A 26,128-nucleotide genomic window follows, 5' to 3' on the forward strand; every position below is an offset into this window, starting at 1 on the left:
GACAGCAGCAGCGATCGGGGGGACGTGGGGGGGCGGACAAGCGGCGGCTGCTGCGGCTCCTCAGGCAGCGACAGCAGCAGCGATCGGGGGGACGTGGGGGGGCGGACAAGCGGCGGCTGCTGCGGCTCCTCAGGCAGCGACAGCAGCAGCGATCGGGGGGACGTGGGGGGGCGGACAAGCGGCGGCTGCTGCGGCTCCTCAGGCAGCGACAGCAGCAGCGATCGGGGGGACGTGGGGGGGCGGACAAGCGGCAGCTGCTGCGGCTCCTCAGGCAGCGACAGCAGCAGCGATCGGGGGGACGTGGGGGGGCGGACAAGCGGCGGCTCCTGCGGCTCCTCAGGCAGCGACAGCAGCAGCGATCGGGGGGACGTGGGGGGGCGGACAAGCGGCGGCTCCTGCGGCTCCTCAGGCAGCGACAGCAGCAGCGATCGGGGGGACGTGGGGGGGCGGACAAGCGGCGGCTCCTGCGGCTCCTCAGGCAGCGACAGCAGCAGCGATCGGGGGGACGTGGGGGGCGGACAAGCGGCGGCTCCTGCGGCTCCTCAGGCAGCGACAGCAGCAGCGATCGGGGGGACGTGGGGGGCGGACAAGCGGCGGCTCCTCCGGCCGCGGCCAGGACGTGGCTTCGCCGGCACCGGGGCCCGAGACCGCGCGCTGTGGGGCTGCGGGGCGGGTGTGGGGCCGGGGGGCTCCGGGGGTCCGAATAGTGACCTTCTAAGACAAAGTGGGGTCCTGGGATGTCACAATGGGCCCCAGTGACAAAGAGGGTCCCCATGGTGCCACAATGGGCCCTGGGAACAAAGAGGGGTCCCCTGAATGTCACAATGGTCCCTGGGGACAAGGGGGGTCCTACCCTGTAGTAATGGGCCCTGGGGACAAACTGGGGTCCTGGGATATCACAATGGGCCCTGGGGACAAACGGGGTGCCCAGGATGTCATAATGGGCCCAGGGGACAAAGAGGAGTCCCCAGGATGTGACATTAGGCCCTAGGGGAAAGAGGGGTCCCCAGGATGTCACAATGGCCTCTGGGGACTATGAGGGGTCCTGGGACGTCACAATGGGTCCTGGGGATAAAGGAGGTCCCCAGGATGTCACAATAGACCCTGGGGACAAGGGGGGTCTCCAGGATGTCACAATGGGCACCTGAGACAAAGAGGGGGTCCCCATTGTGTCACAATGCATCCCCAGTGACAAGGGGGTTCCCCATGGTGTCACAATGGGCCTTGGGGACAATTGGGGGTCCTGGGATGTCACTATGGGCCCTGGGGACAAAGGGAGGTTGCCAGGATGTCACTATGGGCCCTGGGGACAATGAGGGGTTCTGGGACGGCACAATGGGCCCTGGGCACAACTGGGGGGTCCTTAGATGGGGGGTCCTTATGTGGGGGGTGATGGTTAAAGTGTAAGTATGGAGAAGCTTGGCAGATTGATTATATTACACTTCCACAAACACGTCAAGGTAAGCGTTATGTACTTACAATGGTGGAAGCAACCACTGGATGGTTGGAAACATCTGCCGTACCTCATGCTACAGCCCGAAATACCATCTTGGGCCTTGAGAAGCAAGTCCTTTGGTGGCCGGGTACGCCAGAAAGAATTGAATCAGACTATGGTACTCATTTCAAAAACAGTATTATAGACAATTGGGCCAAAGAACATGGTATTGAGTGGGTATATCATATTGCATATCATGCACCAGCCTCTGGGAAAACTGAAAGGTGCAATGGTTTGTTAAAAACTACACTAAAGGCACTTGGTGGTGGAGCCTTTAAAAACTGGGATTCACATTTAGCAAAAGCCACTTGGTTGGGCAACACCAGGGGATCAACCAATCGAGCCGGGCCTGCCCAATCAGAAATTCTATGGACTGTAGAAGGAGATAAAGTCCCTGTAGTACACATGAAAAATATGTTAGGAAAGGCAGTCTGGGTTCCTCCTGCCTCAGGCACAGGCAAACCTATTCGTGGGATTGTTTTTGCCCAGGGACCTGGCAGCACCTGGTGGGTGATGCTCAAGGATGGAGAAGTTCGGTGTGCACCTCAAGGGGATTTGATTTTAGGTGAAAATGTGCAATGCTGAACTGTACGATGTGAATTGCCGCACTAACAATGTTTAATAAGTGTCTTTCAGATCAAGACAATGGCGATGAAACCAGCGCTGGCTTCTTCGAGTGGCGCCCGACACCTTCTTGGAAGTTGGTGTCCTTAACCCACAAACAGGGGCCATGAGATGCACTTGGACCATTTTCCCTCCCTCGGAGACTGTGGTGACAAAATGAACTTAATGAACTTTTCAAAGGATGGTCCACTGATTAATTACTCCTGTGTATATATGTACATATGTATATATATATATATAGTAGTAGTGATTAATTAGATTGTATTGATAGATTGTATTGATAAGGTTTAAGTATTCAGTGAATGTCATATTATAAGGGGTGGAATGTCCTGGTTTTGTTAAAAAACAAGTTTCTCTTTTAGTGAATTTGCCTGTCAGCTCAAGCTTCATGTCAGCTGCATTTTCCTGGAGAACCGAACACATGTTTTGGCAAACCCAGCAATGGAATGAAAACTTATTGATAAGCACGGATGCACATCTCGCGAGAGGGGCAACGAGAAACCGGTGACCAACTGTGTATAACATTCCGTTCACGTGAATGCTTCATATAAAAGTGGGAGATCACGAGGATCTCGGCCCTTTTCTCCTCATGGATGACATTAGGAGAGGACCTTGCTGGTCGTCCCTGCGAACGGAGGCCTAGTGAGAGACTGAATCCAGCTCCGGTTGGCTACAGAGTCTAATCCAGGACTTTGGGTGCTGGCTCTGCAGTTGCTGAGACTTACAAGATTGGTTTTGTATATTTTGTATTATTTTCCCTGTTCTTATCAGTAGCATCAGTAAAACATCTTTAACTTTTCCAACTCTCTTCCCTCTGTGCTTCTTCCCCTCCCAATCGCCTGTGCTGAGTGGGAAGGGGGAGAGGGACAGGAAAAAGGGGGAATTGGGGGGGGAGAGGACGTTGACAACACATCTGGCAGGGTTTGATTGTCACCCCGCAATCCTAACCCTCGACAGGGACAAAGAGGGTCCTGGGATGTCACAATGGGCCCTGGGGACAAAGGGCGGTCCTCAGGATATCACAATGGGCCCTGGGGACAAAGGGTGGTCGCCAGGATATCACAATGGGCTCTGGTGACAATGGGGTCCCCAGGATGTCACAATGGGCCCTGGGGACAAGTTGGGGTCCCCTGAATTTCACAATGGGCCCTGGGGACAAAGAGGGCTCCCCAGCATATCACAATGGGCCCTGGGGACAATGGGGGGTCCTGGGACGTGACAATGGGCCCTGGGGACAAGGGGGGGTCCCCAGGATGTCACAATGGGCTCTGGGGACAAGGAGGGTCCCCAGGATGTCACAATGGGCGCTGGGGACAAAGAGAGTCCCCAGCATGTCACAATGGGCCCTGGGGACAAAGGGGGTCCCCACGGTATCAGAATGGGCCCTGGGGACAAAGGGGGGTCCCCTGAATGTCACAATGGGCCCTGGGGACAATGGGGGGTCCTGGGATGTCTCAATGAGCCCTGCGGACAAGGGTGGTACCCACGGTGTCACAATGGGCCCTGGGCACAAGGGGGGTCCCCATAGTGTCACAATGGGCCCTGGGGACAATGGGGGGTCCTGGGACGTCACAATGGGCCCTGGGGACAAGGGGGGGTCCCCAGGATGTCACAATGGGCCCTGGGGACAAAGAGGGGTCCCCTGAATGTCACAATGGGCCCTGGGGACAAGGGGGTGCAGTGGATGTCACAATGGGCCCTGGGGACAATGGGGGGTGTCCAGGATGTCAGAATGAGTCCTGAGGACAAGGGGGTTCCCCATGGTGTCACAATGGGTCCCCAGTGACAAGGAGGGGTCCCCATGGTGTCACAATAGGCCCTGGGGACAAAGTGGGGTCCAAGAATGTCACAATGGGCCCTGGGGACAAAAGGGGTTGCCATGGTGCCACAATGGGCCCTGGGGTCAAAGGGGGTCCCCATGGTGCTACAATGGGCCCTGGGGACAAAGGGGGGTCCTGTGATGTCACAATGGGCCCTGGGGACAAAGGGGGTGTCCCCATGGTGCCACAACGGGCCCTGCGAGCAAGGGGGTGGCCAGGATGTCACAATGGGTCCTGGGGAAAATGGGGGGTGCCCAGGATGTCACAATGGACCCTGAGGACAAGCGGGGGTCTCCATGGTGTCACAATGGGCCCCAGTGACAAAGGGGGTCCCTTGAATTTCACAATAGGTCCTGGGGACAATGGGGGGTCCTGGGACGTCACAATGGGCCCTGGGGACAAGGAGGGATCCCCAGGATGTCACAATGGGCCCTGGGGACAATGGGGGGTCCTGGGACGTCACAATGGGCCCTGGGGATAAGGGGGGGTCCCCAGGATGTCACAATGGGCCCTGGGGACAAAGAGGGGTTCCCTGAATGTCACAATGAGCTCTGGGGACAAGGGGGTGCAGAGGATGTCACAATGGGCCCTGGGGACAATGGGGGGTCCTGGGATGTCACAATGGGCCCTGGGGACAAGGAGGGATCCCCAGGATGTCACAATGGGCCCTGGGGACAATGGGGGGTCCTGGGACGTCACAATGGGCCCGGGGGACAAGGAGGGATTCCCAAAATGTCACAATGGGCCCTGGGGACAAAGTAAGGTCCTGGGATGTCACAATGGGCCCTGGGGACAAGGGGGGGTCCCCAGGATGTCACAATGGGCCTTGGGAACAAGGGGGTCCCCCAGATATCACAATGGGCCCTGGGGACAATGTAAGGTCCTGGGCTGTCACAAGGGACCCTGAGGACAAGGGGGGTCCCCAGGATGTCACAATGAAGTCTTGGGACAAAGGGGTCCCCAGGATGTCACAATGGGCCCTGGAGACCAGGTTGGGTCCTGGGATGTCACAATGAGCCCCAGTGACAAAGGGGGTCCCTATGGTGCCACAATGGGCCCTGGGGACAAAGGGGGTCCCCTGGATGTCACAATGGGCTCTGGGGACAAGGAGGGTCCCCAGGATGTCACAATGGGCCCTGGGAACAAAGAGCATCCCCAGCATGTCACAATGGGCCCTGGGGACAAAGGGGGTCCCCACGGTATCAGAATGGGCCCTAGGGACAAGGGGGGTCCTCTGAATGTCACAATGGGCCCTGGGGACAATGGGGGGTCCTGGGACCTCACAATGGGCCCTGAGGACAATGGTGGGTCCCCTGAATGTCAAAATGGGCCCTGGGGACAAAGGGGGGTCCGCAGGATGTCACAATGGGCACTGGGGACAAAGGGGGGGTCCCCAGGATGTTACAATGGGCCCTAGGGACAATGTGGGGTCCTGGGATTTCACAATGGGCCCCAGTGACAAAGGGGGTCCCCTGAATGTCACAATGGGTCCTGGGGACAATGGGGGGTCCTGCGACGTCACAATGGGCCCTGGGGACAAGGAGGGATTCCCAAAATGTCACAATGGGCCCTGGGGACAAGGGGGTGTCCCCAGGATGTCACAATGGGCCCTGCGGACAAGGGTGGTACCCACGGTGTCACAATGGGCACTGGGCACAAGGAGGGGTCCCTATAGTGTCACAATGGGTCCTGGGGACAAGTGGGGTCCCCTGAAAGTCACAATGGGCCCTTGGGACAATGTGGGGTCCTGGGATCTCACAATGGGCCCCAATGACAAACGGGGGCCCCTGAATGTCACAATGGGCCCTGGGGACAATGGGGGGTCCTAGGACGTCACAATGGGCCCTGGGGACAAAGGGCGGTCCTCAGGATATCACAATGGGCCCTGGGGACAAAGGGTGGTCGCCAGGATATCACAATGGGCTCTGGTGACAATGGGGTCCCCAGGATGTCACAATGGGCCCTGGGGACAACAGGCGGTCCTGGCATGTCACAATGGGCCCTGGGGACAAAGAGTGTCCCCAGGATATCAGAATGAGCCCTGAGGACAAGTTGGGGTCCCCTGAATTTCACAATGGGCCCTGGGGACAAAGGGGGGTCCTGGGACGTCACAATGGGCCCTGGGGACAATGGGGGGTCGTGGGACGTCACAATGGGCCCTGGGGACAAGGGGGGGTCCCCAGGATGTCACAATGGGCCCTGGGGACAAAGAGGGGTCCCCTGAATGTCACAATGGGCCCTGGGGACAAGGGGGTGCAGTGGATGTCACAATGGGCCCTGGGGACAATGGGGGGTGTCCAGGATGTCAGAATGAGTCCTGAGGACAAGGGGGGGTCCCCATGGTGTCACAATGGGTCCCCAGTGACAAGGAGGGGTCCCCATGGTGTCACAATAGGCCCTGGGGACAAAGTGGGGTCCAAGAATGTCACAATGGGCCCTGGGGACAAAAGGGGTTGCCATGGTGCCACAATGGGCCCTGGGGTCAAAGGGGGTCCCCATGGTGCTACAATGGGCCCTGGGGACAAAGGGGGGTCCTGGGACGTCACAATGGGCCCTGGGGACAAGGAGGGATCCCCAGGATGTCACAATGGGCCCTGGGGACAAGGGGGTGCCGAGGATGTCACAATGGGCCCTGGGGACAAAGGGGGGGTCCCCATGGTGTCACAATGGGCCCAAGTGACAAGGAGGGTCCCCACGGTGCCACGATGGGTCCTGGGGACAAGGGCGTCCCCCAGATGTCACAACGGGCCCTGGGGACAATGGGGTTGCCCAGGATGTCACAATGGGCCCTGGGGACAATGGGAGTCTCCAAGGTGTCAGAACGAGCCCTGGGGTCAAAGTGGAATCCTGGAATGTCGCAATGGCCCCCAGTGACAAAGGGGTTCCCCATGGTGCCACAATGGGCCCTGGGGACAAAAGGGGTCCCCAGGATTTCACAATAGCACTGGGGACAAAGGGGGTCATGGGATGTCACAATGGGTCCTGGGGAAAATGGGGGGTGCCCAGGATGTCACAATGGACTCTGAGGACAAGCGGGGGTCTCCATGGTGTCACAATGGGCCCCAGTGACAAAGGGGGTCCCCTGAATGTCACAATAGGTCCTGGGGACAATGGGGGGTCCTGGGACGTCACAATGGGCTCTGGGGACAAGGAGGGATCCCCAGGATGTCACAATGGGCCCTGGGGACAATGGGGGTTCCTGGGACGTCACAATGGGCCCTGGGGACAAGGGGGGGTCCCCAGGATGTCACAATGGGCCCTGGGGACAAAGAGGGGTTCCCTGAATGTCACAATGAGCTCTGGGGACAAGGGGGTGCAGAGGATGTCACAATGGGCCCTGGGGACAATGGGGGGTCCTGGGACGTCACAATGGGCCCGGGGGACAAGGAGGGATTCCCAAAATGTCACAATGGGCCCTGGGGACAATGGGGGGTCCTGGGATGTCACAATGGGCCCTGGGGACAAGGGTGGGTCCCCAGGATGTCACAATGGGCCTTGGGAACAAGGGGGTCCCCCAGATATCACAATGGGCCCTGGGGACAATGTAAGGTCCTGGGCTGTCACAATGGACCCTGGGGACAAGGGGGGTCCCCAGGATGTCACAATGAAGTCTTGGGACAAAGGGGTCCCTATGGTGCCACAATGGGCCCTGGGGACAAAGGGGGACCCCTGGATGTCACAATGGGCTCTGGGGACAAGGAGGGTCCCCAGGATGTCACAATGGGCCCTGGGAACAAAGAGCATCCCCAGCATGTCACAATGGGCCCTGGGGACAAAGGGCGTCCCCACGGTGTCAGAATGGGCCCTGGGGACAAGTTGGGTCCCCTGAATGTCACAATGGGCCCTGGGGACAATGGGGGGTCCTGGGATGTCACAATGAGCCCTGCAGACAAGGGTGGTACCCACAGTGTCACAATAGGCCCTGGGCACAAGGGGGGGTCCCCATAGTGTCACAATTGACCCTGGGGACAAGGGGGTGCCGAGGATGTCACAATGGGCCCTGGGGACAATGGGGGGTCCTGGGACCTCACAATGGGCCCTGAGGACAATGGTGGGTCCCCTGAATGTCAAAATGGGCCCTGGGGACAAAGGGGGGTCCGCAGGATGTCACAATGGGCCCTGGGGACAATGTGGGGTCCTGGGATTTCACAATGGGCCCCAGTGACAAAGGGGGTCCCCTGAATGTCACAATGGGTCCTGGGGACAATGGGGGGTCCTGGGACGTCACAATGGGCCCTGGGGACAAGGAGGGATTCCCAAAATGTCACAATGGGCCCTGGGGACAAGGGGGTGTCCCCAGGATGTCACAATGGGCCCTGGGGACAAGGGTGGTACCCACGGTGTCACAATGGGCACTGGGCACAAGGAGGGGTCCCTATAGTGTCACAATGGGTCCTGGGGAAAAGTGGAGTCCCCTGAAAGTCACAATGGGCCCTTGGGACAATGTGGGGTCCTGGGATCTCACAATGGGCCCCAATGACAAACGGGGGCCCCTGAATGTCACAATGGGCCCTGGGGACAATGGGGGGTCCTGGGACGTCACAATGGGCCCTGGGGACAAAGGGCGGTCCTCAGGATATCACAATGGGCCCTGGGGACAAAGGGTGGTCACCAGGATATCACAATGGGCTCTGGTGACAATGGGGTCTCCAGGATGTCACAATGGGCCCTGGGGACAACAGGCGGTCCTGGGATGTCACAATGGGCCCTGGGGACAAAGAGTGTCCCCAGGATATCAGAATGGGCCCTGAGGACAAGTTGGGGTCCCCTGAATTTCACAATGGGCCCTGGGGACAAAGAGGGCTCCCCAGCATATCACAATGGGCCCTGGAGACAATGGGGGGTCCTGGGACGTCACAATGGGCCCTGGGGACAAGGAGGGATCCACAGGATGTCACAATGGGCCCTGGGGACAATGGGGGGTCCTGGGACGTCACAATGGGCCCTGGGGACAAGGGGGGGTCCCCAGGATGTCACAATGGGCCCTGGGGACAAAGAGGGGTCCCCTGAATGTCACAATGGGCCCTGGGGACAAGGGGGAGCAGTGGATGTCATAATGGGCCCTGGGGACAATGGGGGGCGTCCAGGATGTGAGAATGAGTCCTGAGGACAAGGCGGGGTCCCCATGGTGTCACAATGGGTCCCCAGTGACAAGGAGGGGTCCCCATGGTGTCACAATAGGCCCTGGGGACAAAGTGGGGTCAAAGAATGTCACAATGGGCCCTGGGGACAAAAGGGGTTGCCATAGTGCCACAATGGGCCCTGGGGTCAAAGGGGGTCCCCATGGTGCTACAATGGGCCCTGGGGACAAAGGGGGTGTCCCCATGGTGCCACAACGGGCCCTGGGAGCAAGGGGGTGGCCAGGATTTCACAATGGACCCTGAGGACAAGCGGGGGTCTCCATGGTGTCACAATGGGCCCCAGTGACAAAGGGGGTCCCCTGAATGTCACAATAGGTCCTGGGGACAATGGGGGGTCCTGGGACGTCACAATGGGCCCTGGGGACAAGGGGGGGTCCCCAGGATGTCACAATGGCCCCTGGGGACAAAGAGCCGTCCCCTGAATGTTACAATGGGCCCTGGGGACAAGGGGGTGCAGTGGATGTCACAATGGGCCCTGGGGACAATGTGGGGTGTCCAGGATGTGAGAATGAGTCCTGAGGACAAGGGGGGTCCCCATGGTGTCATAATGGGTCCCCAGTGACAAGGAGGGGTCCCCATGGTGTCACAATGGGCCCCAGTGACAAAGGGGGTCCCCTGAATGTCACAATAGGTCCTGGGGACAATGGGGGGTCCTGGGACGTCACAATGGGCCCTGGGGACAAGGAGGGATCTCCAGGATGTCACAATAAGCCCTGGGGACAAGGAGGGATCCCCAGGATGTCACAATGGGCCCTGGGGACAAAGAGGGGTCCCCTGAATGTCACAATGGGCCCTGGGGACAAGGGGGTGCAGAGGATGTCACAATGGGCCCTGGGGACAATGGGGGTCCTCGGACATCACCATGGGCCCTGAAGACAAGGAGGGATCCCCAGGATGTCACAATGGGCCCTGGGGACAATGGGGGGTCCTGGAATGTCACAATGGCCCCCAGTGACAAAGGGGTTCCCCATGGTGTCATAATGGGCCCTGGGGACGAAAGGGGTCCCCAGGATTTCACAATAGCACTGGGGACAAAGGGGGTCATGGGATGTCACAATGGCCTCCGCTGACAAAGAGGGGCCTCATGGTGCCACAATGGGCCCTGGGGACAAAGGGGGTCCCCTGGATGTCACAATGGGCTCTGGGGACAAGGAGGGTCCCCAGGATGTCACAATGGGCCCTGGGGACAAAGAGCGTCCCCAGCATGTCACAATGGGCCCTGGGGACAAGGGGCGTCCCCACGGTATCAGAATGGGCCCTGGGGACAAAGGGGGGTCCCCTGAATGTCACAATGGGCCCTGGGGACAATGGGGGGTCCTGGGACGTCACAATGGGCCCTGGGGACAAGGGGGTGCAGAGGATGTCACAATGGGCCCTGGGGACAATGTCAGGTCCTGGGACGTCACAATGGGCCCTGGGGACAAGGGGGGGTCCCCAGGATGTCACAATGGGCCCTGGGGACAAAGAGGGGTCCCCTGAATGTCACAATGGGCCCTGGGGACAAGGGGGTGCATTGGATGTCACAATGGGCCCTGGGGACAATGGGGGGTGTCCAGGATGTCAGAATGAGTCCTGAGGACAAGGGGGGGTCCCCATGGTGTCACAATGGGTCCCCAGTGACAAGGAGGGGTCCCCATGGTGTCACAATAGGCCCTGGGGACAAAGTGGGGTCCAAGAATGTCACAATGGGCCCTGGGGACAAAAGGGGTTGCCATGGTGCCACAATGGGCCCTGGGGTCAAAGGGGGTCCCCATGGTGCTACAATGGGCCCTGGGGACAAAGGGGGGTCCTGGGACGTCACAATGGGCCCTGGGGACAAGGAGGGATCCCCAGGATGTCACAATGGGCCCTGGGGACAATGGTAGGTCCCCTGAATGTCACAATGGGCACTGGGGACAAAGGGGGGGTCCCCATGGTGTCACAATGGGCCCAAGTGACAAGGAGGGTCCCCACGGTGCCACGATGGGTCCTGGGGACAAGGGCGTCCCCCAGATGTCACAACGGGCCCTGGGGACAATGGGGTTGCCCAGGATGTCACAATGGGCCCTGGGGACAATGGGAGTCTCCAAGGTGTCAGAACGAGCCCTGGGGTCAAAGTGGAATCCTGGAATGTCACAATGGCCCCCAGTGACAAAGGGGTTCCCCATGGTGCCACAATGGGCCCTGGGGACAAAAGGGGTCCCCAGGATTTCACAATAGCACTGGGGACAAAGGGGGTCATGGGATGTCACAATGGGTCCTGGGGAAAATGGGGGGTGCCCAGGATGTCACAATGGACCCTGAGGACAAGCGGGGGACTCCATGGTGTCACAATGGGCCCCAGTGACAAAGGGGGTCCCCTGAATGTCACAATAGGTCCTGGGGACAATGGGGGGTCCTGGGACGTCACAATGGGCTCTGGGGACAAGGAGGGATCCCCAGGATGTCACAATGGGCCCTGGGGACAATGGGGGTTCCTGGGACGTCACAATGGGCCCTGGGGACAAGGGGGGGTCCCCAGGATGTCACAATGGGCCCTGGGGACAAAGAGGGGTTCCCTGAATGTCACAATGAGCTCTGGGGACAAGGGGGTGCAGAGGATGTCACAATGGGCCCTGGGGACAATGGGGGGTCCTGGGACGTCACAATGGGCCCGGGGGACAAGGAGGGATTCCCAAAATGTCACAATGGGCCCTGGGGACAATGGGGGGTCCTGGGATGTCACAATGGGCCCTGGGGACAAGGGTGGGTCCCCAGGATGTCACAATGGGCCTTGGGAACAAGGGGGTCCCCCAGATATCACAATGGGCCCTGGGGACAATGTAAGGTCCTGGGCTGTCACAAGGGACCCTGAGGACAAGGGGGGTCCCCAGGATGTCACAATGAAGTCTTGGGACAAAAGGGTCCCCAGGATGTTACAATGGGCCCTGGGGACAATGGGGGGTCCTGGGACGTCACAATGGGCCCTGGGGACAAGGGGGGGTCCCCAGGATGTCACAATGGGCCCTGGGGACAAAGAGGGGTCCCCTGAATGTTACAATGGGCCCTGGGGACAAGGGGGTGCAGTGGATGTCACAATGGGCCCTGGGGACAATGTGGGGTGTCCAGGATGTGAGAATGAGTCCTGAGGACAAGGGGGGTCCCCATGGTGTCATAATGGGTCCCCAGTGACAAGGAGGGGTCCCCATGTTGTCACAATGGGCCCCAGTGACAAAGGGGGTCCCCTGAATGTCACAATAGGTCCTGGGGACAATGGGGGGTCCTGGGACGTCACAATGGGCCCTGGGGACAAGGAGGGATCTCCAGGATGTCACAATAAGCCCTGGGGACAAGGAGGGATCCCCAGGATGTCACAATGGGCCCTGGGGACAAAGAGGGGTCCCCTGAATGTCACAATGGGCCCTGGGGACAAGGGGGTGCAGAGGATGTCACAATGGGCCCTGGGGACAATGGGGGTCCTCAGACATCACCATGGGCCCTGAAGACAAGGAGGGATCCCCAGGATGTCACAATGGGCCCTGGGGACAATGGGGGGTCCTGGAATGTCACAATGGCCCCCAGTGACAAAGGGGTTCCCCATGGTGTCATAATGGGCCCTGGGGACGAAAGGGGTCCCCAGGATTTCACAATAGCACTGGGGACAAAGGGGGGTCATGGGATGTCACAATGGCCTCCGGTGACAAAGAGGGGCCTCATAGTGCCACAATGGGCCCTGGGGACAAAGGGGGTCCCCTGGATGTCACAATGGGCTCTGGGGACAAGGAGGGTCCCCAGGATGTCACAATGGGCCCTGGGGACAAAGAGCGTCCCCAGCATGTCACAATGGGCCCTGGGGACAAGGGGCGTCCCCACGGTATCAGAATGGGCCCTGGGGACAAAGGGGGGTCCCCTGAATGTCACAATGGGCCCTGGGGACAATGGGGGGTCCTGGGACGTCACAATGGGCCCTGGGGACAAGGGGGTGCAGAGGATGTCACAATGGGCCCTGGGGACAATGTCAGGTCCTGGGACGTCACAATGGGCCCTGGGGACAAGGGGGGGTCCCCAGGATGTCACAATGGGCCCTGGGGACAAAGAGGGGTCCCCTGAATGTCACAATGGGCCCTGGGGACAAGGGGGTGCATTGGATGTCACAATGGGCCCTGGGGACAATGGGGGGTGTCCAGGATGTCAGAATGAGTCCTGAGGACAAGGGGGGGTCCCCATGGTGTCACAATGGGTCCCCAGTGACAAGGAGGGGTCCCCATGGTGTCACAATAGGCCCTGGGGACAAAGTGGGGTCCAAGAATGTCACAATGGGCCCTGGGGACAAAAGGGGTTGCCATGGTGCCACAATGGGCCCTGGGGTCAAAGGGGGTCCCCATGGTGCTACAATGGGCCCTGGGGACAAAGGGGGGTCCTGGGACGTCACAATGGGCCCTGGGGACAAGGAGGGATCCCCAGGATGTCACAATGGGCCCTGGGGACAAGGGGGTGCCGAGGATGTCACAATGGGCCCTGGGGACAATGGTAGGTCCCCTGAATGTCACAATGGGCACTGGGGACAAAGGGGGGGTCCCCATGGTGTCACAATGGGCCCAAGTGACAAGGAGGGTCCCCACGGTGCCACGATGGGTCCTGGGGACAAGGGCGTCCCCCAGATGTCACAACGGGCCCTGGGGACAATGGGGTTGCCCAGGATGTCACAATGGGCCCTGGGGACAATGGGAGTCTCCAAGGTGTCAGAACGAGCCCTGGGGTCAAAGTGGAATCCTGGAATGTCGCAATGGCCCCCAGTGACAAAGGGGTTCCCCATGGTGCCACAATGGGCCCTGGGGACAAAAGGGGTCCCCAGGATTTCACAATAGCACTGGGGACAAAGGGGGTCATGGGATGTCACAATGGGTCCTGGGGAAAATGGGGGGTGCCCAGGATGTCACAATGGACCCTGAGGACAAGCGGGGGTCTCCATGGTGTCACAATGGGCCCCAGTGACAAAGGGGGTCCCCTGAATGTCACAATAGGTCCTGGGGACAATGGGGGGTCCTGGGACGTCACAATGGGCTCTGGGGACAAGGAGGGATCCCCAGGATGTCACAATGGGCCCTGGGGACAATGGGGGTTCCTGGGACGTCACAATGGGCCCTGGGGACAAGGGGGGGTCCCCAGGATGTCACAATGGGCCCTGGGGACAAAGAGGGGTTCCCTGAATGTCACAATGAGCTCTGGGGACAAGGGGGTGCAGAGGATGTCACAATAGGTCCTGGGGACAATGGGGGGTCTTGGGACGTCACAATGAGCCCTGGGGACAAGGGGGCGTCCCCAGGATGTCACAATGGGCCCTGGGGACAAAGAGGGGTCCCCTGAATGTCACAATGGGCCCTGGGGACAATGGGGGCTCCTGGGATGTCTCAATGAGCCCTGCAGACAAGGGTGGTACCCACGGTGTCACAATGGGCCCTGGGCACAAGGGGGGGTCCCCATAGTGTCACAATGGGTCCTGGGGACAATGGGGGGTCCTGGGACGTCACAATGGGCCCTGGGGACAAGGGGGGGTCCCCAGGATGTCACAATGGGCCCTGGGGACAATGGGGGCTCCTGGGATGTCTCAATGAGCCCTGCAGACAAGGGTGGTACCCACAGTGTCACAATGGGCCCTGGGCACAAGGGGGGGTCCCCATAGTGTCACAATGGGTCCTGGGCACAATGGGGGGTCCTGGGACGTCACAATGGGCCCTGGGGACAAGGGGGGGTCCCCAGGATGTCACAATGGGCCCTGGGGACAAAGAGGGGTCCCCTGAATGTTACAATGGGCCCTGGGGACAAGGGGGTGCAGTGGATGTCACAATGGGCCCTGGGGACAATGTGGGGTGTCCAGGATGTGAGAATGAGTCCTGAGGACAAGGGGGGTCCCCATGGTGTCATAATGGGTCCCCAGTGACAAGGAGGGGTCCCCATGTTGTCACAATGGGCCCCAGTGACAAAGGGGGTCCCCTGAATGTCACAATAGGTCCTGGGGACAATGGGGGGTCCTGGGACGTCACAATGGGCCCTGGGGACAAGGAGGGATCTCCAGGATGTCACAATAAGCCCTGGGGACAAGGAGGGATCCCCAGGATGTCACAATGGGCCCTGGGGACAAAGAGGGGTCCCCTGAATGTCACAATGGGCCCTGGGGACAAGGGGGTGCAGAGGATGTCACAATGGGCCCTGGGGACAATGGGGGTCCTCAGACATCACCATGGGCCCTGAAGACAAGGAGGGATCCCCAGGATGTCACAATGGGCCCTGGGGACAATGGGGGGTCCTGGAATGTCACAATGGCCCCCAGTGACAAAGGGGTTCCCCATGGTGTCATCATGGGCCCTGGGGACGAAAGGGGTCCCCAGGATTTCACAATAGCACTGGGGACAAAGGGGGGTCATGGGATGTCACAATGGCCTCCGGTGACAAAGAGGGGCCTCATAGTGCCACAATGGGCCCTGGGGACAAAGGGGGTCCCCTGGATGTCACAATGGGCTCTGGGGACAAGGAGGGTCCCCAGGATGTCACAATGGGCCCTGGGGACAAAGAGCGTCCCCAGCATGTCACAATGGGCCCTGGGGACAAGGGGCGTCCCCACGGTATCAGAATGGGCCCTGGGGACAAAGGGGGGTCCCCTGAATGTCACAATGGGCCCTGGGGACAATGGGGGGTCCTGGGACGTCACAATGGGCCCTGGGGACAAGGGGGTGCAGAGGATGTCACAATGGGCCCTGGGGACAATGTCAGGTCCTGGGACGTCACAATGGGCCCTGGGGACAAGGGGGGGTCCCCAGGATGTCACAATGGGCCCTGGGGACAAAGAGGGGTCCCCTGAATGTCACAATGGGCCCTGGGGACAAGGGGGTGCATTGGATGTCACAATGGGCCCTGGGGACAATGGGGGGTGTCCAGGATGTCAGAATGAGTCCTGAGGACAAGGGGGGGTCCCCATGGTGTCACAATGGGTCCCCAGTGACAAGGAGGGGTCCCCATGGTGTCACAATAGGCCCTGGGGACAAAGTGGGGTCCAAGAATGTCACAATGGGCCCTGGGGACAAAAGGGGTTGCCATGGTGCCACAATGGGCCCTGGGGTCAAAGGGGGTCCCCATGGTGCTACAATGGGCCCTGGGGACAAAGGGGGGTCCTGGGACGTCACAATGGGCCCTGGGGACAAGGAGGGATCCCCAGGATGTCACAATGGGCCCTGGGGACAAGGGGGTGCCGAGGATGTCACAATGGGCCCTGGGGACAATGGTAGGTCCCCTGAATGTCACAATGGGCACTGGGGACAAAGGGGGGGTCCCCATGGTGTCACAATGGGCCCAAGTGACAAGGAGGGTCCCCACGGTGCCACGATGGGTCCTGGGGACAAGGGCGTCCCCCAGATGTCACAACGGGCCCTGGGGACAATGGGGTTGCCCAGGATGTCACAATGGGCCCTGGGGACAATGGGAGTCTCCAAGGTGTCAGAACGAGCCCTGGGGTCAAAGTGGAATCCTGGAATGTCGCAATGGCCCCCAGTGACAAAGGGGTTCCCCATGGTGCCACAATGGGCCCTGGGGACAAAAGGGGTCCCCAGGATTTCACAATAGCACTGGGGACAAAGGGGGTCATGGGATGTCACAATGGGTCCTGGGGAAAATGGGGGGTGCCCAGGATGTCACAATGGACCCTGAGGACAAGCGGGGGTCTCCATGGTGTCACAATGGGCCCCAGTGACAAAGGGGGTCCCCTGAATGTCACAATAGGTCCTGGGGACAATGGGGGGTCCTGGGACGTCACAATGGGCTCTGGGGACAAGGAGGGATCCCCAGGATGTCACAATGGGCCCTGGGGACAATGGGGGTTCCTGGGACGTCACAATGGGCCCTGGGGACAAGGGGGGGTCCCCAGGATGTCACAATGGGCCCTGGGGACAAAGAGGGGTTCCCTGAATGTCACAATGAGCTCTGGGGACAAGGGGGTGCAGAGGATGTCACAATAGGTCCTGGGGACAATGGGGGGTCTTGGGACGTCACAATGAGCCCTGGGGACAAGGGGGCGTCCCCAGGATGTCACAATGGGCCCTGGGGACAAAGAGGGGTCCCCTGAATGTCACAATGGGCCCTGGGGACAATGGGGGCTCCTGGGATGTCTCAATGAGCCCTGCAGACAAGGGTGGTACCCACGGTGTCACAATGGGCCCTGGGCACAAGGGGGGGTCCCCATAGTGTCACAATGGGTCCTGGGGACAATGGGGGGTCCTGGGACGTCACAATGGGCCCTGGGGACAAGGGGGGGTCCCCAGGATGTCACAATGGGCCCTGGGGACAATGGGGGCTCCTGGGATGTCTCAATGAGCCCTGCAGACAAGGGTGGTACCCACAGTGTCACAATGGGCCCTGGGCACAAGGGGGGGTCCCCATAGTGTCACAATGGGTCCTGGGCACAATGGGGGGTCCTGGGACGTCACAATGGGCCCTGGGGACAAGGGGGGGTCCCCAGGATGTCACAATGGGCCCTGGGGACAAAGAGGGGTCCCCTGAATGTTACAATGGGCCCTGGGGACAAGGGGGTGCAGTGGATGTCACAATGGGCCCTGGGGACAATGTGGGGTGTCCAGGATGTGAGAATGAGTCCTGAGGACAAGGGGGGTCCCCATGGTGTCATAATGGGTCCCCAGTGACAAGGAGGGGTCCCCATGTTGTCACAATGAGCCCCAGTGACAAAGGGGGTCCCCTGAATGTCACAATAGGTCCTGGGGACAATGGGGGGTCCTGGGACGTCACAATGGGCCCTGGGGACAAGGAGGGATCTCCAGGATGTCACAATAAGCCCTGGGGACAAGGAGGGATCCCCAGGATGTCACAATGGGCCCTGGGGACAAAGAGGGGTCCCCTGAATGTCACAATGGGCCCTGGGGACAAGGGGGTGCAGAGGATGTCACAATGGGCCCTGGGGACAATGGGGGTCCTCGGACATCACCATGGGCCCTGAAGACAAGGAGGGATCCCCAGGATGTCACAATGGGCCCTGGGGACAATGGGGGGTCCTGGAATGTCACAATGGCCCCCAGTGACAAAGGGGTTCCCCATGGTGTCATCATGGGCCCTGGGGACGAAAGGGGTCCCCAGGATTTCACAATAGCACTGGGGACAAAGGGGGGTCATGGGATGTCACAATGGCCTCCGGTGACAAAGAGGGGCCTCATGGTGCCACAATGGGCCCTGGGGACAAAGGGGGTCCCCTGGATGTCACAATGGGCTCTGGGGACAAGGAGGGTCCCCAGGATGTCACAATGGGCCCTGGGGACAAAGAGCGTCCCCAGCATGTCACAATGGGCCCTGGGGACAAGGGGCGTCCCCACTATATCAGAATGGGCCCTGGGGACAAAGGGGGGTCCCCTGAATGTCACAATGGGCCCTGGGGACAATGGGGGGTCCTGGGACGTCACAATGGGCCCTGGGGACAAGGGGGTGCAGTGGATGTCATAATGGGCCCTGGGGACAATGTCAGGTCCTGGGACGTCACAATGGGCCCTGGGGACAAGGGGGGGTCCCCAGGATGTCACAATGGGCCCTGGGGACAAAGAGGGGTCCCCTGAATGTCACAATGGGCCCTGGGGACAAGGGGGTGCATTGGATGTCACAATGGGCCCTGGGGACAATGGGGGGTGTCCAGGATGTCAGAATGAGTCCTGAGGACAAGGGGGGGTCCCCATGGTGTCACAATGGGTCCCCAGTGACAAGGAGGGGTCCCCATGGTGTCACAATAGGCCCTGGGGACAAAGTGGGGTCCAAGAATGTCACAATGGGCCCTGGGGACAAAAGGGGTTGCCATGGTGCCACAATGGGCCCTGGGGTCAAAGGGGGTCCCCATGGTGCTACAATGGGCCCTGGGGACAAAGGGGGGTCCTGGGACGTCACAATGGGCCCTGGGGACAAGGAGGGATCCCCAGGATGTCACAATGGGCCCTGGGGACAAGGGGGTGCCGAGGATGTCACAATGGGCCCTGGGGACAATGGTAGGTCCCCTGAATGTCACAATGGGCACTGGGGACAAAGGGGGGGTCCCCATGGTGTCACAATGGGCCCAAGTGACAAGGAGGGTCCCCACGGTGCCACGATGGGTCCTGGGGACAAGGGCGTCCCCCAGATGTCACAACGGGCCCTGGGGACAATGGGGTTGCCCAGGATGTCACAATGGGCCCTGGGGACAATGGGAGTCTCCAAGGTGTCAGAACGAGCCCTGGGGTCAAAGTGGAATCCTGGAATGTCACAATGGCCCCCAGTGACAAAGGGGTTCCCCATGGTGCCACAATGGGCCCTGGGGACAAAAGGGGTCCCCAGGATTTCACAATAGCACTGGGGACAAAGGGGGTCATGGGATGTCACAATGGGTCCTGGGGAAAATGGGGGGTGCCCAGGATGTCACAATGGACCCTGAGGACAAGCGGGGGTCTCCATGGTGTCACAATGGGCCCCAGTGACAAAGGGGGTCCCCTGAATGTCACAATAGGTCCTGGGGACAATGGGGGGTCCTGGGACGTCACAATGGGCTCTGGGGACAAGGAGGGATCCCCAGGATGTCACAATGGGCCCTGGGGACAATGGGGGTTCCTGGGACGTCACAATGGGCCCTGGGGACAAGGGGGGGTCCCCAGGATGTCACAATGGGCCCTGGGGACAAAGAGGGGTTCCCTGAATGTCACAATGAGCTCTGGGGACAAGGGGGTGCAGAGGATGTCACAATGGGCCCTGGGGACAATGGGGGGTCCTGGGACGTCACAATGGGCCCGGGGGACAAGGAGGGATTCCCAAAATGTCACAATGGCCCCTGGGGACAATGGGGGGTCCTGGGATGTCACAATGGGCCCTGGGGACAAGGGTGGGTCCCCAGGATGTCACAATGGGCCTTGGGAACAAGGGGGTCCCCCAGATATCACAATGGGCCCTGGGGACAATGTAAGGTCCTGGGCTGTCACAAGGGACCCTGAGGACAAGGGGGGTCCCCAGGATGTCACAATGAAGTCTTGGGACAAAAGGGTCCCCAGGATGTTACAATGGGCCCTGGGGACAATGGGGGGTCCTGGGACGTCACAATGGGCCCTGGGGACAAGGGGGGGTCCCCAGGATGTCACAATGGGCCCTGGGGACAAAGAGGGGTCCCCTGAATGTTACAATGGGCCCTGGGGACAAGGGGGTGCAGTGGATGTCACAATGGGCCCTGGGGACAATGTGGGGTGTCCAGGATGTGAGAATGAGTCCTGAGGACAAGGGGGGTCCCCATGGTGTCATAATGGGTCCCCAGTGACAAGGAGGGGTCCCCATGTTGTCACAATGGGCCCCAGTGACAAAGGGGGTCCCCTGAATGTCACAATAGGTCCTGGGGAAAATGGGGGGTCCTGGGACGTCACAATGGGCCCTGGGGACAAGGAGGGATCTCCAGGATGTCACAATAAGCCCTGGGGACAAGGAGGGATCCCCAGGATGTCACAATGGGCCCTGGGGACAAAGAGGGGTCCCCTGAATGTCACAATGGGCCCTGGGGACAAGGGGGTGCAGAGGATGTCACAATGGGCCCTGGAGACAATGGGGGTCCTCAGACATCACCATGGGCCCTGAAGACAAGGAGGGATCCCCAGGATGTCACAATGGGCCCTGGGGACAATGGGGGGTCCTGGAATGTCACAATGGCCCCCAGTGACAAAGGGGTTCCCCATGGTGTCATAATGGGCCCTGGGGACGAAAGGGGTCCCCAGGATTTCACAATAGCACTGGGGACAAAGGGGGGTCATGGGATGTCACAATGGCCTCCGGTGACAAAGAGGGGCCTCATAGTGCCACAATGGGCCCTGGGGACAAAGGGGGTCCCCTGGATGTCACAATGGGCTCTGGGGACAAGGAGGGTCCCCAGGATGTCACAATGGGCCCTGGGGACAAAGAGCGTCCCCAGCATGTCACAATGGGCCCTGGGGACAAGGGGCGTCCCCACGGTATCAGAATGGGCCCTGGGGACAAAGGGGGGTCCCCTGAATGTCACAATGGGCCCTGGGGACAATGGGGGGTCCTGGGACGTCACAATGGGCCCTGGGGACAAGGGGGTGCAGAGGATGTCACAATGGGCCCTGGGGACAATGTCAGGTCCTGGGACGTCACAATGGGCCCTGGGGACAAGGGGGGGTCCCCAGGATGTCACAATGGGCCCTGGGGACAAAGAGGGGTCCCCTGAATGTCACAATGGGCCCTGGGGACAAGGGGGTGCATTGGATGTCACAATGGGCCCTGGGGACAATGGGGGGTGTCCAGGATGTCAGAATGAGTCCTGAGGACAAGGGGGGGTCCCCATGGTGTCACAATGGGTCCCCAGTGACAAGGAGGGGTCCCCATGGTGTCACAATAGGCCCTGGGGACAAAGTGGGGTCCAAGAATGTCACAATGGGCCCTGGGGACAAAAGGGGTTGCCATGGTGCCACAATGGGCCCTGGGGTCAAAGGGGGTCCCCATGGTGCTACAATGGGCCCTGGGGACAAAGGGGGGTCCTGGGACGTCACAATGGGCCCTGGGGACAAGGAGGGATCCCCAGGATGTCACAATGGGCCCTGGGGACAAGGGGGTGCCGAGGATGTCACAATGGGCCCTGGGGACAATGGTAGGTCCCCTGAATGTCACAATGGGCACTGGGGACAAAGGGGGGGTCCCCATGGTGTCACAATGGGCCCAAGTGACAAGGAGGGTCCCCACGGTGCCACGATGGGTCCTGGGGACATGGGCGTCCCCCAGATGTCACAACGGGCCCTGGGGACAATGGGGTTGCCCAGGATGTCACAATGGGCCCTGGGGACAATGGGAGTCTCCAAGGTGTCAGAACGAGCCCTGGGGTCAAAGTGGAATCCTGGAATGTCGCAATGGCCCCCAGTGACAAAGGGGTTCCCCATGGTGCCACAATGGGCCCTGGGGACAAAAGGGGTCCCCAGGATTTCACAATAGCACTGGGGACAAAGGGGGTCATGGGATGTCACAATGGGTCCTGGGGAAAATGGGGGGTGCCCAGGATGTCACAATGGACCCTGAGGACAAGCGGGGGTCTCCATGGTGTCACAATGGGCCCCAGTGACAAAGCGGGTCCCCTGAATGTCACAATAGGTCCTGGGGACAATGGGGGGTCCTGGGACGTCACAATGGGCTCTGGGGACAAGGAGGGATCCCCAGGATGTCACAATGGGCCCTGGGGACAATGGGGGTTCCTGGGACGTCACAATGGGCCCTGGGGACAAGGGGGGGTCCCCAGGATGTCACAATGGGCCCTGGGGACAAAGAGGGGTTCCCTGAATGTCACAATGAGCTCTGGGGACAAGGGGGTGCAGAGGATGTCACAATAGGTCCTGGAGACAATGGGGGGTCCTGGGACGTCACAATGAGCCCTGGGGACAAGGGGGCGTCCCCAGGATGTCACAATGGGCCCTGGGGACAAAGAGGGGTCCCCTGAATGTCACAATGGGCCCTGGGGACAATGGGGGCTCCTGGGATGTCTCAATGAGCCCTGCAGACAAGGGTGGTACCCACGGTGTCACAATGGGCCCTGGGCACAAGGGGGGGTCCCCATAGTGTCACAATGGGTCCTGGGGACAATGGGGGGTCCTGGGACGTCACAATGGGCCCTGGGGACAAGGGGGGGTCCCCAGGATGTCACAATGGGCCCTGGGGACAATGGGGGCTCCTGGGATGTCTCAATGAGCCCTGCAGACAAGAGTGGTACCCACAGTGTCACAATGGGCCCTGGGCACAAGGGGGGGTCCCCATAGTGTCACAATGGGTCCTGGGCACAATGGGGGGTCCTGGGACGTCACAATGGGCCCTGGGGACAAGGGGGGGTCCCCAGGATGTCACAATGGGCCCTGGGGACAAAGAGGGGTCCCCTGAATGTTACAATGGGCCCTGGGGACAAGGGGGTGCAGTGGATGTCACAATGGGCCCTGGGGACAATGTGGGGTGTCCAGGATGTGAGAATGAGTCCTGAGGACAAGGGGGGTCCCCATGGTGTCATAATGGGTCCCCAGTGACAAGGAGGGGTCCCCATGGTGTCACAATGGGCCCCAGTGACAAAGGGGGTCCCATGAATGTCACAATAGGTCCTGGGGACAATGGGGGGTCCTGGGACGTCACAATGGGCCCTGGGGACAAGGAGGGATCTCCAGGATGTCACAATAAGCCCTGGGGACAAGGAGGGATCCCCAGGATGTCACAATGGGCCCTGGGGACAAAGAGGGGTCCCCTGAATGTCACAATGGGCCCTGGGGACAAGGGGGTGCAGAGGATGTCACAATGGGCCCTGGGGACAATGGGGGTCCTCGGACATCACCATGGGCCCTGAAGACAAGGAGGGATCCCCAGGATGTCACAATGGGCCCTGGGGACAATGGGGGGTCCTGGAATGTCACAATGGCCCCCAGTGACAAAGGGGTTCCCCATGGTGTCATAATGGGCCCTGGGGACGAAAGGGGTCCCCAGGATTTCACAATAGCACTGGGGACAAAGGGGGGTCATGGGATGTCACAATGGCCTCCGGTGACAAAGAGGGGCCTCATGGTGCCACAATGGGCCCTGGGGACAAAGGGGGTCCCCTGGATGTCACAATGGGCTCTGGGGACAAGGAGGGTCCCCAGGATGTCACAATGGGCCCTGGGGACAAAGAGCGTCCCCAGCATGTCACAATGGGCCCTGGGGACAAGGGGCGTCCCCACGGTGTCAGAATGGGCCCTGGGGACAAAGGGGGGTCCCCTTAATGTCACAATGGGCCCTGGGGACAATGGGGGGTCCTGGGACGTCACAATGGGCCCTGGGGACAAGGGGGTGCAGAGGATGTCACAATGGGCCCTGGGGACAATGTCAGGTCCTGGGACGTCACAATGGGCCCTGGGGACAAGGGGGGGTCCCCAGGATGTCACAATGGGCCCTGGGGACAAAGAGGGGTCCCCTGAATGTCACAATGGGCCCTGGGGACAAGGGGGTGCATTGGATGTCACAATGGGCCCTGGGGACAATGGGGGGTGTCCAGGATGTCAGAATGAGTCCTGAGGACAAGGGGGGGTCCCCATGGTGTCACAATGGGTCCCCAGTGACAAGGAGGGGTCCCCATGGTGTCACAATAGGCCCTGGGGACAAAGTGGGGTCCAAGAATGTCACAATGGGCCCTGGGGACAAAAGGGGTTGCCATGGTGCCACAATGGGCCCTGGGGTCAAAGGGGGTCCCCATGGTGCTACAATGGGCCCTGGGGACAAAGGGGGGTCCTGGGACGTCACAATGGGCCCTGGGGACAAGGAGGGATCCCCAGGATGTCACAATGGGCCCTGGGGACAATGGTAGGTCCCCTGAATGTCACAATGGGCACTGGGGACAAAGGGGGGGTCCCCATGGTGTCACAATGGGCCCAAGTGACAAGGAGGGTCCCCACGGTGCCACGATGGGTCCTGGGGACAAGGGCGTCCCCCAGATGTCACAACGGGCCCTGGGGACAATGGGGTTGCCCAGGATGTCACAATGGGCCCTGGGGACAATGGGAGTCTCCAAGGTGTCAGAACGAGCCCTGGGGTCAAAGTGGAATCCTGGAATGTCACAATGGCCCCCAGTGACAAAGGGGTTCCCCATGGTGCCACAATGGGCCCTGGGGACAAAAGGGGTCCCCAGGATTTCACAATAGCACTGGGGACAAAGGGGGTCATGGGATGTCACAATGGGTCCTGGGGAAAATGGGGGGTGCCCAGGATGTCACAATGGACCCTGAGGACAAGCGGGGGACTCCATGGTGTCACAATGGGCCCCAGTGACAAAGGGGGTCCCCTGAATGTCACAATAGGTCCTGGGGACAATGGGGGGTCCTGGGACGTCACAATGGGCTCTGGGGACAAGGAGGGATCCCCAGGATGTCACAATGGGCCCTGGGGACAATGGGGGTTCCTGGGACGTCACAATGGGCCCTGGGGACAAGGGGGGGTCCCCAGGATGTCACAATGGGCCCTGGGGACAAAGAGGGGTTCCCTGAATGTCACAATGAGCTCTGGGGACAAGGGGGTGCAGAGGATGTCACAATGGGCCCTGGGGACAATGGGGGGTCCTGGGACGTCACAATGGGCCCGGGGGACAAGGAGGGATTCCCAAAATGTCACAATGGGCCCTGGGGACAATGGGGGGTCCTGGGATGTCACAATGGGCCCTGGGGACAAGGGTGGGTCCCCAGGATGTCACAATGGGCCTTGGGAACAAGGGGGTCCCCCAGATATCACAATGGGCCCTGGGGACAATGTAAGGTCCTGGGCTGTCACAATGGACCCTGAGGACAAGGGGGGTCCCCAGGATGTCACAATGAAGTCTTGGGACAAAAGGGTCCCCAGGATGTCACAATGGGCCCTGGGGACCAGGGGGGGTCCTGGGATGTCACAATGGGCCCCAGTGACAAAGGGGGTCCCTATGGTGCCACAATGGGCCCTGGGGACAAAGGGGGACCCCTGGATGTCACAATGGGCTCTGGGGACAAGGAGGGTCCCCAGGATGTCACAATGGGCCCTGGGAACAAAGAGCATCCCCAGCATGTCACAATGGGCCCTGGGGACAAAGGGCGTCCCCTGAATGTCACAATGGGCCCTGGGGACAATGGGGGGTCCTGGGACGTCACAATGGGCCCTGGGGACAAGGGGGGGTCCCCAGGATGTCACAATGGGCCCTGGGGACAAAGAGGGGTCCCCTGAATGTTACAATGGGCCCTGGGGACAAGGGGGTGCAGTGGATGTCACAATGGGCCCTGGGGACAATGTGGGGTGTCCAGGATGTGAGAATGAGTCCTGAGGACAAGGGGGGTCCCCATGGTGTCATAATGGGTCCCCAGTGACAAGGAGGGGTCCCCATGTTGTCACAATGGGCCCCAGTGACAAAGGGGGTCCCCTGAATGTCACAATAGGTCCTGGGGACAATGGGGGGTCCTGGGACGTCACAATGGGCCCTGGGGACAAGGAGGGATCTCCAGGATGTCACAATAAGCCCTGGGGACAAGGAGGGATCCCCAGGATGTCACAATGGGCCCCGGGGACAA

The 26,128-nt window shown here is 60.5% G+C and overlaps 1 long non-coding RNA gene across 1 annotated transcript in view; it reads right to left on the reverse strand.

The window, feature by feature from the left end:
* Positions 1–1,471: 1,471 nt before the first annotated feature.
* The window catches only part of LOC139828242 (uncharacterized), a 61,799-nt gene continuing 37,142 nt past the window's right edge, over positions 1,472–26,128 (reverse strand). Inside the window, exon 3 of the long non-coding RNA XR_011739619.1 lies at positions 1,472–2,262. This is a non-coding gene — a long non-coding RNA (uncharacterized lncRNA). The remainder of the gene's footprint in view (positions 2,263–26,128) is intronic.

This window comes from Patagioenas fasciata, chromosome 6 (genome assembly GCF_037038585.1).
Source record: "Patagioenas fasciata isolate bPatFas1 chromosome 6, bPatFas1.hap1, whole genome shotgun sequence".
Lineage (NCBI taxonomy): Eukaryota > Metazoa > Chordata > Aves > Columbiformes > Columbidae > Patagioenas > Patagioenas fasciata.